The sequence below is a fragment of the Felis catus genome, chromosome A1 (assembly GCF_018350175.1).
Source record: "Felis catus isolate Fca126 chromosome A1, F.catus_Fca126_mat1.0, whole genome shotgun sequence".
In the NCBI taxonomy this organism is placed as follows: domain Eukaryota; kingdom Metazoa; phylum Chordata; class Mammalia; order Carnivora; family Felidae; genus Felis; species Felis catus.
In genome coordinates this window covers 179465737-179479733 of record NC_058368.1, presented here as the reverse complement: position 1 = coordinate 179479733, position 13997 = coordinate 179465737, and the positions used below count along the sequence as shown (strand labels likewise).

Here is a 13997-nt window from a genome sequence, read left to right as displayed (position 1 = left end):
GTAACAACATTACACATAACTAAGTATGCACAAACACACACACACACACACACACACACACGGATGAGTACAAGTAAAACTGGGGAAATCTGAATAAGATTGGTAGGTTGTAGAAATGTCAATATCCTGTCTGTGATGCTTTATTATATTTTTGAAAGATATTACCCTGGAAGAAAACTGAACAAAGGGTATATGGGATCTTTATATATTATTTCTTACACCTGTATGTGAATCTACAATGATCTCAAAGTAATGTTAATTCACACACACACACACACATGCACACACCCACCCCAAAACTATAAAGACATTTAGAGAGAATTAGAGATAAAAGAATAGAGAACCAATACACAGACAAATAGTGTTATAAAATGGAACTAAAATCAATGACCAAAGGTAAAAACAGGTGAAATGTTTCTCTGCTGAAAAATGCCAATATTAATGGATTTAAAGGACTCCTCAAAATCTAGGCCTAATGAGAGAAAACAAATTTATTCTTAAACACATTGTGACATACTTTCTATATTATGAGGCTTGCAGCCAAAAATGACAGCCAGATGAAGTAGCTAGGAGCCAGGAGCTTGTGAACAGCCCTGGGTGCCACAGTGGGAATTCATAAGCCAGGGGCATTAATAAGCCCCTGCCCCATGATTTGATTTAGGGATTCTATTCCCCTTTAAAACCATGTACTGGTGCCAAACCTGAAAATGCTGCTGAATCACAGATGCTGCATGAGGAACATTTGCACTGAGAAAGATTAGATAGCTCCCTACCATTCAGAAGGATTTCCTACCATTCATAAATGATTTCTTGAAAAACATAAAGGCAACTTTTACAGTTATTATTTAGACATGGACCTAGACACAAAGAAAATTCAATCATTCCTATACTTGCTCCCAGAAACATTTCTTTAACCTTAATGCCATGTGTTCAGTTATGGATGTTTATGGACACGTGGCAGGCAGAAGGTACTACAAATGTGCAAAAATCGGGCATGACCCCAACCTCCAAACAGCCTCTTAGACATAAGCATGTAGTAACAACAATAAAGGCTGTGATTTATTAAGTGTTATCTGCAGTCCAGATACTGCACAAGTGTTTTGTATATGATAATTTAATGATCTCAATAATTCCACTGAAGGCAGAATTGAGATTTTCCTTCATGTTAGTGTGACCCAATGACTGTAATATTCTGATGCTCACTGCCCACCATTTGCAAGATGAGGGTCAAATCACAAAGCTACCATGACATCTTCTGTGAACATGTACAGATTCATCATTTATTCATCAATATATATGTATTTGCATCATCCATGTACCAGGGTTTATGCTAGGTCCTGGGACACAATAATGAGAAAAACAGACAGGAATCCATCCCCAAGGAGCTTCAAGTCTAATAGGAGAAACTGGTATTATTCAAATGATCAAATTAATATGTAACTATATGTATTCATGGCAAGGGCTACAAAGAAAAGGATACACATTGCTTTGAGAGCATATAAGGAACCAATTTGACTTAATCAGAAAATTAGAGAAAGTTTTTCCAAAGAAGTGACTCTTTTAAAGAAATCGGAAGAAGGATTAAGAGTTATCTGGTTGAAGAATGTAAGGAAGACACTCCAAGAAGAGGAAACAGCAAGGGAAAATTCCGGGGGGGGGGGCATAGAAATAAGATGGACTAAAACAAACAAACAAACAAACATAAATAAATAGAAAAGAAAAGAAAAGAAAAGAAAAGAAAAGAAAAGAAAAGAAAAGAAAAGAAAAGAAAAGAAAAGAAAAACAGAGGACCACTGTGGAGAGAGCGAAAGAAGAAGAGTGGTGCAAGATGAGGATAGAAACTTAACAAGTGCCAGGACATACCAAATCTCATGGTCCACATAAGGAGTTTAGTCTTCATCCTAAGAGCAAGAAGAAGCTGTTGGAAGGATTTTAAAAAGGGAGTGGTTAGGGACATGATGAGTTGTGAATTTTCAATTATTTTTTTCTTTTTCTGTAGCCAAAGCTGTTAGTGTGAATTTCTAAGTTACAGTCTGTCTTAATAATGCTTATTATGACATCAAATGACAAAATATTATCTTCCTAACTAGAGGGGAGACACCATGAAGGCTGGGATTATTTCTTAAACTATATTTTATTGGATTTAAGATATCTAAGTACGATGTGTGTTTACTGTTGTATTCCACTAATAAAGAGAAAATGCTGCCAATTACACTTGCCATTGATTATAAATAGCATCTCTATTCCAAAGATTTTTTTTATTAAATTTTTTTTTCAACGTTTATTTATTTTTTGGACAGAGAGAGACAGAGCATGAACGGGGGAGGGGCAGAGAGAGGGAGACACAGAATCGGGAACAGGCTCCAGGCTCCGAGCCATCAGCCCAGAGCCTGACGCGGGGCTCGAACTCAGGGACCGCGAGATCATGACCTGGCTGAAGTCGGACGCTTAACCGACTGTGCCACCCAGGCGCCCCTCTATTCCAAAGATTTTAAAAACATGAAATAATGCACATCTTTAACTAATGGAATATTATACTTTGACTCTCTTACAGTGCCTAACACAATACTGAGTTGGTCAAAAGTGGAATGGGAAGAGTGTTGCCCTTCAAATGAGGAAACTGAGTTTGTAACTGGTTCTGCCATGCACCTGAACAAAAATGACTTTTTGGGTCCAACTCCACTTTTCTATAGTATGGACCACATGAGTACTGAGGTTCCTCCCAGATCTACATTTTCTTTGTGCAACAGCTGCCTGTCAACAGCTATAGGGAGAGGACTTTGAGGCTTTTCTCTGCTAGACAGAGTACCTTTCAGGGAGGTACAGGATCCCCTACACTTCTCCACATGGAAGACAATAGGGAATGTGCCTGAAAGACATGCAGCCCTGAATTAGAGATAGAAAACTGGACTCAAGAAATCTAGTGACCAAGGGAAGTTTCTGTAGGCCTCATGTTAACCAGAAGATGGGAGCAGAGCATGGGCTATGTTATGGTTTGAACTGTGTTTCTGTCCAAACGGTATTGAAGTCCTAACCCCTAGTAACTATGGATGTGACCTTATTTAGAAATCATGGGTCTTTGCAGATGGTCAAATTAATATAAGGTCATTAGGGTGGGCCATAATCCAATATGACTGTGTCCTTATGAAAGGGGAAATTTGGACACAGAGACAGACATATACAGAAGGAGCAAATGTGAAGTCCCAGGGAGAATACCATCTGTAAGCCAAGGAATGCCTGAGGTCATCAGAAGCTAGGAGAGGCATGAAACAAATTCTCCCTCACAGAACTTAGAAGGTACCAACCCTGCTAACACCTTGGTTTTGGACTTCTAGCCTCTGAATTTTGTTTAAGCAGCCCCAGAAAATTATTAGAGGCTGTTTCCCAGAAGACCTATATCGCTACAGTGATTCAGGGTCTTTTACTTTCCACCCTCCTCTGCTTTTGAGAAAGTAGCAGACTATCACAGACCAGGGATTAAAAATACACGATTGTTAAGAGAGTACAGTTTGCCCTCAACACTCTCTCACATCTGCTTTCTACACCTGACAATTCCTTCTCATGCCTCTGGCCTCAGGTATCAGCACCCCACTCTGCTTTCTCATAGCCAAGAATATCTTCCAGTGCCCTCCTCAGCCCTGTGTTACTCTTTCAACCTTAATTCCATTCTGCATCCTCCCCTCTCATTGGCCTTCATCTCATGTGTGTGTGTAAAATTAGTATTTAGCACTGGAAAGATACTGATAATTTTGTAGCACAGGTGGTAAATCTTGTAGGTGTCTGACATAGAATTTTCTGATAGGTGAAACACCTGTCAGTATGCAAGGTGCATTACTTCCAGGAGCCATTCTGGTGAGCTGAGAGGACACTTAAATTTTGGTTTGATGGTTAAGACAATGTGGGTCTTCCTCAATACACAATCTTCTGTCTCCTACATTGGCTTTTCTTTTCACTTTGAATTAAAAGTAGTCTATTTGTAGGCTGAAAGCCTCTGGAGGAACCCAATCCCAGTCACATCCATTAATAGGACCCCACCCATTAAGGCTTCATAAATTGATGCCCCTCCAAGGCCAAGACTCTACTCTAACATGGCCTCTTTCCCCAGATCCACAGGGTTGGAAGGTTGATCTAGAAGACAGTTAAGGTCCCTGGCAGCTGTAAGACTAAATGATCCTAGGATTTCCTTCTTGTTATATAATCTCTGCTCATAGCCCCATGTCCTCTACAGTCACTTTCTCTTCTAATTTCCAAAGCTTTCTCATTTCATACCTGCCTCTGAAGTATGCCTGGAAATAGGGACAATATTGAAATTCAAATTTTGTGCAATAACCAGTATGAAAAAATAATTATAAATATAAATATAGCTTTCATTTATTGAGAGTTCACTGTGTGCCTGAGTTGATGTTAAGTGTTCTATAAGCACTTTTTTTTAACCCTTGATACAAGTCTAAGTATGAATAGGAATCCAACTTTATAATAAAGACTGAGGCTCACAGATTTAAAAACTTTTCTAAGATCAGATAGGAAGAAGTATAAATGGTATTCAAACCTAGATAGAGCCAGGAGGCCATGCTCTTAATCACTTTGCTATGCATTTGTTTATGGTTTAGGAAAATCTCCTTCCACCAGGGAACTTGAATCAGTTCTGAAACCTATGGAAGAATTATCTGAATGCAGACTTTTAACCTCAGGGAATATCTTAGAAATTTTGTCCTTCAGGGGAGCCTGGGTGGCTCAGTCAGTTAAGTGTCCGACTTTGGCTCAGGTCATGATCTCACAGTCAGTGAGTTCAAGCCCCATGTCAGGCTCTGTGAAGACAGCTCAGAGCCTGGAGCCTGCTTCAGATTCTGTCTCCCTCTCTCCCCCCGCTAGCACTCTGTCTCTCTCAAAAATAAAATAAGAACATTAAAAAAATTTTTAAAAAGAAAGAGATTTTGTCTTTCTCTTCACAACCAAAGAAATCTGAGGACTTCATGGTCAAAACACTTGCTGGTGGATAAACATCTACAGACAAAACTCTGCATTAAATTCAGATTTTTGGTCTCCTAAGCCATGATATAAGACAGGAGGAGAAACTTGTCCTAATCCTTATATTACTGGTTCCCAAACTTGAATAAGCATCAGAATTACCTTGTAGGACAGTTAAAACACAGATCCAAGGTCTTGTTGGAGACATGACAATTTTCAATTCACTTGCATTTCAATGTTCACGCAATGCTCTAGGAACTACCTTCTGAAAACTCAGTCTTTAAACCCAGAGGATGCTGTAATATTAGGTGAGTCGGCCTCTTACTCTGGTCATTGGGTAAGAACTGGGCCTTAATACAGTGATTCTTAGCCTTGGCTGCACATTGAAATCATCTGGGAGATTTAAAAACCCACCAGGGTCTGAATTAATTGGTCTGAGGTATGGGTAGATCATTAAGTGTTTTACAAGCTCCTGACATGATTCTTATGTGCAGTCAGTGTTGAGTACCCCTGTCTTAACACTTCCAACTCTCTGCTTGTGGGTAAGTTATACAAACTCTTAGTGCTTCAGTTTTCTCATCTACATAATGAGAATAATAATGGTAGTTATGATTTTTGTATTAAATTACTTAATAAATTTAAAATATTTGGAAATAGGAGTGGCATTTAGTAAATGTTATATAAATGTTGGCTGTAATTGGCATCACCATTGTAGTTGTAATTAGTGTCTTCTCTCCTTTTTTTCTGTGTCTTCTGATTTTTATGAACTGTTTTACATATGCACAAGACTTTAAGTTTTTTCTAATGACCTATATATTAAAGCCATCAAAATTAAGTAGGGTCAAATGGCCTACATTTCCCTCTCCCCTGGTAAAAAGCAACCACTCTGTTCTTAATAGTCATCACTGTTTAGTAGAAAGAGAACTTTCCATTCTTGAAAGTGAGAGTCTTATTTCAGGACTTTCAATTCTATTCCATTGAGTTATATGTCTATCATTATGCCAGTATGACATTGTTTTGATTAGTATAGATATGTACTGTTTTTTTTAATTTTTAAATTGTATTTAATTCCAAGTTAGTTAACATATACTGTAATAATGATTTCAGGAAGAATTTGGTGATCCATCACTTACATATAACACCCAGTGCTTCCTCATCCCAACAAGTGCTCTCCTTAATGCCCATCACCCATTTAGCCCATCCCCCCCACCCAACACCCCTCCAACAACTCTCAGTTTGTTCTCTGTATTTAAGAATCTCTTATGGTTTTCCTCCCTCTCTGTTTTTACCTTACTTTTCTTTCCCTTCCCCTATATTCATCTGTTTTCTTTCTTAAATTCCACATGAATGAAATCATATGATATTTATCTTTTTCTGACTGACTTATTTTGCTTAGCATTGTACAAAATTTTAAAATCAGAAAGCATGAGTCCTCCAACATTGTTCTTTTTCAAAACTGTTTTGGCCATGCTTATTCCCTTGTACTTCTACATGAAGCTTGTTAATTTCTGAAAAGATGCAAACTGGGATCCGAATAGTAATTACATTGAATCTGTCAATCATTTGGGGACATACTGTTATCATAACAATATTAAGCCTCTGATTCATGAACATGACATTTCTTTCCATTTATTCAGTTCTTTAGTTTCTTTCATCAATGTTTTATGGTTTTCAGATTGTAAGTTTTTTATTTTTATTTAAAAATTTTTAATGTTTATTTATTTTTTAAGAGAGAGAGAGAGAGACAGAGCATGAGTTGGGGGGGGGCAGAAACAGAGAGAGACACAGAATCGGAAACAGGCTCCAGGCTCTGCGCTGTCAGCACAGAGCCCAACGCGGAGCTCAAACCTACGGACCCTGAGATCACGATCTGAGCCAAAGTTGGACACTTAGCTGACTAAGCCACCCAGGGGCCCCTAGATTATAAGTTTTGTAGTATTTTGTTAAATCAGTTGTTAAGTGTGTTATTTTTTGGATTCCATTTATTCTTTTTTAAGTGTTTATTTTTGAGAGAAAGAGAACGTGAGCAAACAGGAGAAGGGCACAGAGAAGAAGACCAAGGATCCAAAGTGGCTCTGTGCTGACATCTGAGAGCCTGATGTGGGCTCAAACTCACAAACTGTGAGATCATGACCTGAGCTGAAGTCAGACACTTAACTGACTGAGCCACCCAGGCACCCCTCTATTATTCTTTCTGATACTAATATAAATACAATTGTTTTCTTAATTTCATTTTCAGATTGCTCATTGCTAATGTATAGAAATGCAATTGATTTTTGTATATTGATCTTATGTCTTGAACCTTTAGTGAACTTATTTATTATTCTAATAGTTTTTTAGTGGATTCTTTAGGATTTCCTGCATAGAAGGTCATATCATCTATAAATAGAGATTGTTCTATTTCTTCCTTTAAAACTTAAATGTCATTTTAAACTTAAATATTTCTTATTTTAAAATTTAAATTAAATGTCTATTTAATTTTCTTGTCTAATTGTGCTGGTTAGAACTTCTAGCAGAATGTTAAATAAACAGCAAAAGCAGGCATCCTGGTCTTGTTCTTGATCTTAGAGTGAAAGCATTGAGTCTTTCACAATGAAGTATCGTATTTATTGGGTTTTTTTTTTTTTGTAGACAACCTTTATTAAGTTGAGAAAGTCCCTTTATATTTCTAGTTTGGTAAGTTTTGTGTGTGTGTGTGTGTGTGTGTGTGTGTGTGTGTGTGTGTGTTTATGAAGGGGTGTTGATTTTGTCAAATGCTTTTTCTCATCTATTGAAAGGATCATGTGGGTTTTATCCTTTATTGATAGTGTATATCACATTGATATTCAGATGTCAATTCCTGGGTATGTCAAGCTATTATTAAAAAAGCAACCAAATTTTTGTTATGTTGTTATAAATTTCAAACACATAAAAAGTAGAGAGAATAATATAGTGAACCCTCAGTGTCAATTATTATCTACTCCAGGACCAATTTGATTCATCTATACTCATTGCTTAGCTCTGCCACATTCTAATAATTTTGAGGGAAATCCAAAAAAATATATTTTTCGGGGTGCCTGGGTGGCGCAGTCGGTTAAGCGTCTGACTTCAGCCAGGTCATGATCTCGCGGTCCGGGAGTTCTAGCCCCGCGTCGGGCTCTGGGCTGATGGCTCGGAGCCTGGAGCCTGTTTCCGTTTCTGTGTCTCCCTCTCTCTCTGCCCCTCGCCCGTTCATGTTCTGTCTCTCTCTGTCCCAAAAATAAATAAACGTTGGAAAAAAATATATATATATATTTTTCATCTGTTACTATTTGTGTATGTATCTCAAAGGGTGTGTGACTATTTAAAAATAGTCATAATATCATCATAATTAAAATAATTCCTTAATATCATAAAATGTCCAGTGAAAAAATTTCTTTAGTTAAAAAATCTGACTCAAGATCAAAATCAGGTCTATATATTAAAATTGATTCATGTGTCCCTTAACTCTCATTTAACTTTTTGGATCATCTTTCCACCTCTTCCCACCTCTTTTTTTGCATAAAAAAAGTAAGGTAATTTAGTAATGCTTGCCACTGTCTAGGTTTTACCAGTTTTATCCCCATGGTAAAGTTTAACATGCTCCTCTAACCCTATATTTCCTGTAAACTGTTAGTTGGATTTAGAGACTTGATCAGACCCAAGGTTGATTTTCTAGCAGTGATTCACCATAAGTAATGCTGTCCAATTTTACCTAGGAGACACATAATATTTGATTGTTTAGTTTTTGTTTTGTTAGCAGCTATCACTATTTACTGCCTAGATTCATACTTTCATTAAGGCTCAAAGTAGTTATAGTCTAATTCTCCCTCTGTTCGTAAGTAACATGTTCATTCCATACAAGATTAAAGGGTGTTTGAGGGGGTGGACTGGAATTTATTGGAAGAATTTTTGGGGTATTTCCAGGAACCAAGGCTTCTTGAAGAGTTTTCAGAGTCTCAAAAACCATTAGGCAATAGAAACTTCTCTCTCTTACCTCCCCAGGCTTGCCTCCATTCCTCTCAACTTGTTTAGCTTTTTCATAGCCAAATGTGGTTGCCCCATACTTCCTGCATTTACATTTCCCCAGCCAAACAACATGCAGAGATATTGTGCAAGGATGTTTCAATGTCAGATCCCCTAGATGATATATTCTGATTAGTCCAGTTTGGACCCACTAGTTATGACTATTAGGACAGTATGGCAAAGTCACACAGTTCAAATATGTCCACCTGTGGATCAGGTGAGGGAGAGTTCTTAGAGAAGAAGTGTATGGTTTTTTTTTTTCTTCCAAAATTGTATTTAAATTCTAGCTAGTTAATATAGAGTGCAATATTGGTTTCAGGAGTAGAATTCAGTGATTCATCAATTACATACAACACCCAGTGCTCATTGTAATAAGTGCCCTCCTTAATATCCATCATATATCTGGCCCATCCCCCACTCACCTCCCTCCATCAACCCTCAGTTTATTCTCTACCTTTAAGAGCCTCTCATCACTTATTTCCCTTTCTCTTCCCCTTCCTTTTCCATATGTTTTGTTTCTTAAATTCCACATATGAGTGCAATCATGTGGTATGTGTCTTTCTCTGACTGACTTATTTTGCTTAGCATAATTCACTCTAGCTCCATCCACATCATTGCAAATGGCAAGAAGTATATGTTTGGACAGATCTTCCAAAATAATGGTTATTGGTATCTCCTCCTTCCATGTCAATCCATGGCTTCAAACCACCATTTTTATATATTGATGAATTTCTTTCTCCTCCCTTTTTTTTAAATGAGCTTCAGATTCTTATATAAAACTTCCAACTGAAATATCTCCTTAGAAATCCTGTAGACCCAAATCTTAACATGTCAAAGACTGAATTCATCATCTGACCGCCCAAAACTTGATCCTCCTGCTTCATACCCTATCTCAATGAAAGGAATCATAATCAATGCATTGAGCCATATAGGAAATGTGAGAATTAACCCAGACTCTTCACTGTATTATTATCCCTTTCTTCCCATGTCGTCCCTCTTAACACCAAGGATGCAAATTATACATCCTTTAATATCATTTGCATTTGTTCCTTCTACTTGACTCCCACTAATGGCCACTGCTCTAGTCAGTAGCCATAGTTTCTAATCTGATTACTCCCATAGTCTCCTAACTAGACTTTCTGGGTTTCAAAATGGTTCTTTTCCCATTTACTCTGTACACATCTCATAAAAGACATCTTCCAAAAGCATAGCTTTAATCATTCCATTATGCTGATTAAATTCCTTCAGTAGGCCACCACAGCTTTTAGGATAAGATTTAGCAACAAAAATTCTTCATCATCTGGCTCCTGACCACTCCTCCAACTTTGCCCCCATCACTTCTTCACAGTCAATGCATTGTCTAGTCATCCAGAAGCATTTTCAGTTTCCCAGATTTGACAGGTTATTTCATGCTTTTCTACTTGCTTCCCCTGACCTGTTTTCACTCTCTGGTATACCTTACCTCTGTTAACATCTTCATCCAACTAATAGCTAGTGTCTCTTCAAAACTCAACTAAGAAGTTCAATTTTCATCGTCTGTGAGAAACTTCCTAGAAGACACATTTGGCTTGATTTTTTATCTCCAACATTTAGCCCAGTGCCCAGTATAGAGTAAGTGTTAGATACATGTTTATAATATAAATAAATTACAAACCTACAGATTTTGGGCAAAAGTGCCTGGGCTTGTTGCAGCTCCATCTTCTCAGACATTGTGGGCAATAACTACCCCCTGCTTTTCAGTCAACACAAGTTTTCCCCCAGACTCTTCTGATGGTTCCCTCAGCTCAGTGTATCTCAGTTCATGGCCACAGGCTGAGAGGAGTGAACCAGACAGCTCTGACAGTCAGCACTGCTTCTGGGTACCAATGCAGACAGAAGGAGCCCAAAAAGCACAGGAAAGTATAAACAGATTCTTGAAATCTCCAAGGAACACAATCAATGCTTCCTTGCTTGATCAGGGAAAACTCAAAAATGAAGGACTGATCTTTTGGAGTCTAGAATTACAGTCCTTACTATGAGGTCTTTGCTGATACCTGCAATTCACACTGTTCACTTTCTTGATCATCTAGGATAATTCTCTATTTCTGTTATTCAGTTTAGTTTAGTTTTAGTTTTAGTTTTAGTTTCAGTTTTAGTTTGGGAGACAGAGTGCACACGTGCAAGTAGGGGAGGGGCAGAGAGAGAGAATCTGAAGCAGGCTCCACACTGTCCACAACTGAGCCTTGTACAGGGCTCGATCTCATGAACTGAACCATGAGATCAGGACCTGAGCTGAAATCAAGAGTCTGATGCTTAACCGACTGAGCCACCCCAGAGCCCTTCTGTTATTCATTTTAATACCTGACTACGGTTTGTGTAACTCCACAGTTACATGTAAGCAGTTTGTAGAAAACACACACACATACACACACACACACACGCACGCACACACGCACGCATGCACATACAATAACATAGCATATTTCTCAATGTCAGAAGTACTAGAAACCTGGAGAAGGATAAATAGTCAGATTTTTTCTGAGAAAGAAGGAATGATTCTAGAATTTATAAACCTATTGTGTCTAAAGTAAAAAACTAGCAACAATAATTATTGAAAGGTGATTTGTAAGTATACAAAAGGTGAATCTGTAATCATCAAGAGGCTACTTGCATTCACAAAGGATAAATTATGCTAAATGAACCTAACTGTCTTTTCTAACTGGTAAACTAAATTATAACAACAATTCATATTAATCTGGGACTTTATAATACAAAGCACTTTAAACAGGTAATTCTCAGTGAAGTACCATAGCATTATGGAAAGATAATATATTTTTAAGCAAAACAGATATGAGTTTGAATATTGGTGACACCTTTCTTCTCTGAGCCTTTTTTCTTCATCTGCATGTTTAAAACATATACAATAATAAAAGATGATCTGTTTCCTGATCCAGTTACTGAAATAAACAATATCTTCATTTCATGCAGAACTTATTCTAATTATTACCATTCTTAATTTTCTCAGTAAGCAGTGAAAAATGTAATAGTGTTATCTTTTTTTGCATATGAGAACATCCAGGGCAAATTTAAGTGATTTTTCATATGACACCCAACAAGTATGTTAAAGAACAAAGATATGAATCCTGTTCTTGGCTATATGCTTTCCCCTATGCCATGGAGGAGGGAGATAACTTCATTTCTTCATTTCCTAAGCACGGATTACATGAAATGATAAAGAACTAAGAACTGAATGATATTACAGTATGGAGAGTTTATAGCATTTAATTGACCAGACCTCCATAATGTTGATCAAAATTCACCTGGTTGGGGATGGGGTACACTCTTTCACCCCATAGAGCTCCGGAGTGGCCTATCTTCTTCAACAGTTTAATTAACTTAAATAAAGGGAATTCTGATTAAATATGCAAACAGAGAGTGCAACAAGTGGGCAATATGCTGGACATCAAAATCCAAACTCATTTTAAAATAAATAGATAAGAATAGTGAGTCAAAATATTGAAACCAATTTTACCAGAGATCAAGAAAAAAAATCCCATATTTATGATTTAAAAAATTAAACATGCTCACTTCAACAGCACATATGCTGATATTGGAATGATACAGAGAAGGTTAATGTGACCCCTGTGCAATCATGACACATAAATTTGTGAAGTGTTCCAATTTTTTCTTATTATACGTCATGAGTAGAGAATTGGGGATACATGGTTTAACAGCAGAAAATATGAAAACAATTCTATGATTTAAGTTGATTACAAGCTCAATATGAATCAATAATTTGGCATATCTTTCACTTAAACTTGGCTCCATTAAAAAAAAATTCAGCATCATACACAATGAAGATGATGGTCTCAAAGTGTTCTGGGCTGATCAATCTTCACCTGGAATTTCACATTTAAATCTAAACATCAGGAGTGCCTGGGTGGCTCAGTTGGTTGGGCAACCAACTTCAGCTCAGGTCATGATCTCATGGTCGTGAGTTCGAGCCCCGCATCAGGCTGTGTGCTGACAGCTCAGAGGCTGGATCCTGCTTCAGATTCTGTGTCTCCCTCTCTCTCTGCCCCTCCCCCGCTCATGCTCTATCCTCTCTATCTCTCAGAAGAAAATAAACGTTAAAAAAAATCTAAACATATTTTGAAAAGAACCTTGACAAACCAAAGGCCATCTGGGAAACATTCCCAGGATAGTGAAAAGCTCAAAATCTTATGCAAGAAATGCTTTGGAAGTACTGGGGAAGTCTATACCAGAGGAAAGAAAACATGTGGGAAACATAATGAAAGGTCCAACTAGAAGAAAGATTTGACTTAGTTTGTGTAGATCCAAATAGTGGACCACAGACCATGCAAGGGAGACATCTCTCAGGGCAAAGTGATGGAAGTGAATGACAATGAAACCTACTGTTTACCAAGCACAAAGCTAATATGTACCTTATATACTTTATTTCTCACAAACCCCTTTAAGTAACAAGCACTGCTACCTCTATTTACAGATTTAAAAAAAATCCAAGCTGAAAAAATTAAAATTACTTGCCCAAGGTCCTAAAACTATTAAGTTCTTAATCAGGGATGAATCCTCACAACCCTATGATGTAGGTACAATTTCAGTTACAAAAAAACCTGAATTACCAAATTTGCTAAAGGTCAAAGGTAATTAAATGGTGGAACTGGCTTAATAAACACTTAAGATGTACCAGGACCTGGGCAATACATTTTACAAGCATACTTTATTTTAATACCACAATGGCTTGTGATGGGTATTGCTATTCCCTTTTACAGATAAGGACACTGAGGCATAGATAGATAAAGCAAACTTGCTCAAGATCATAAATGACTGAGATAGGATTAAGACCCGGGTCTATGTGGCTTAACCACTGTGCTATGCTGGCTCTCCCAGAGCAGCAGAAAGAACTATCTACCAACTATAGCTCTCTAAAAATGCTACAAGAGGTGGCCAGGTCTTCATCACTGAAGTAGTCCAAGTGGAAGCTGGTGGGCACTGTGTGAGGGTAG

The 13997-nt window shown here is 37.6% G+C and overlaps 1 long non-coding RNA gene and 1 other non-coding gene across 5 annotated transcripts in view; one reads left to right on the top strand and one right to left on the bottom strand.

Annotated features, from left to right (window-relative positions):
- The window catches only part of LOC109503059, a 237481-nt gene that overhangs the window by 21282 nt on the left and 202202 nt on the right, over window positions 1-13997 (bottom strand). Inside the window, exon 5 of one of the 4 annotated variants that reach the window (XR_002161945.3) lies at window positions 1864-1918. The exons of the other annotated variants lie outside the window; for them this stretch is intronic. This is a non-coding gene — a long non-coding RNA (uncharacterized LOC109503059). The remainder of the gene's footprint in view (window positions 1-1863; window positions 1919-13997) is intronic. 4 annotated transcript variants of the gene reach the window in all.
- LOC111556860 lies at window positions 12551-12657 on the top strand. The gene has a single exon (XR_002736580.1). It is a non-coding gene; the product is annotated as a U6 spliceosomal RNA (small nuclear RNA).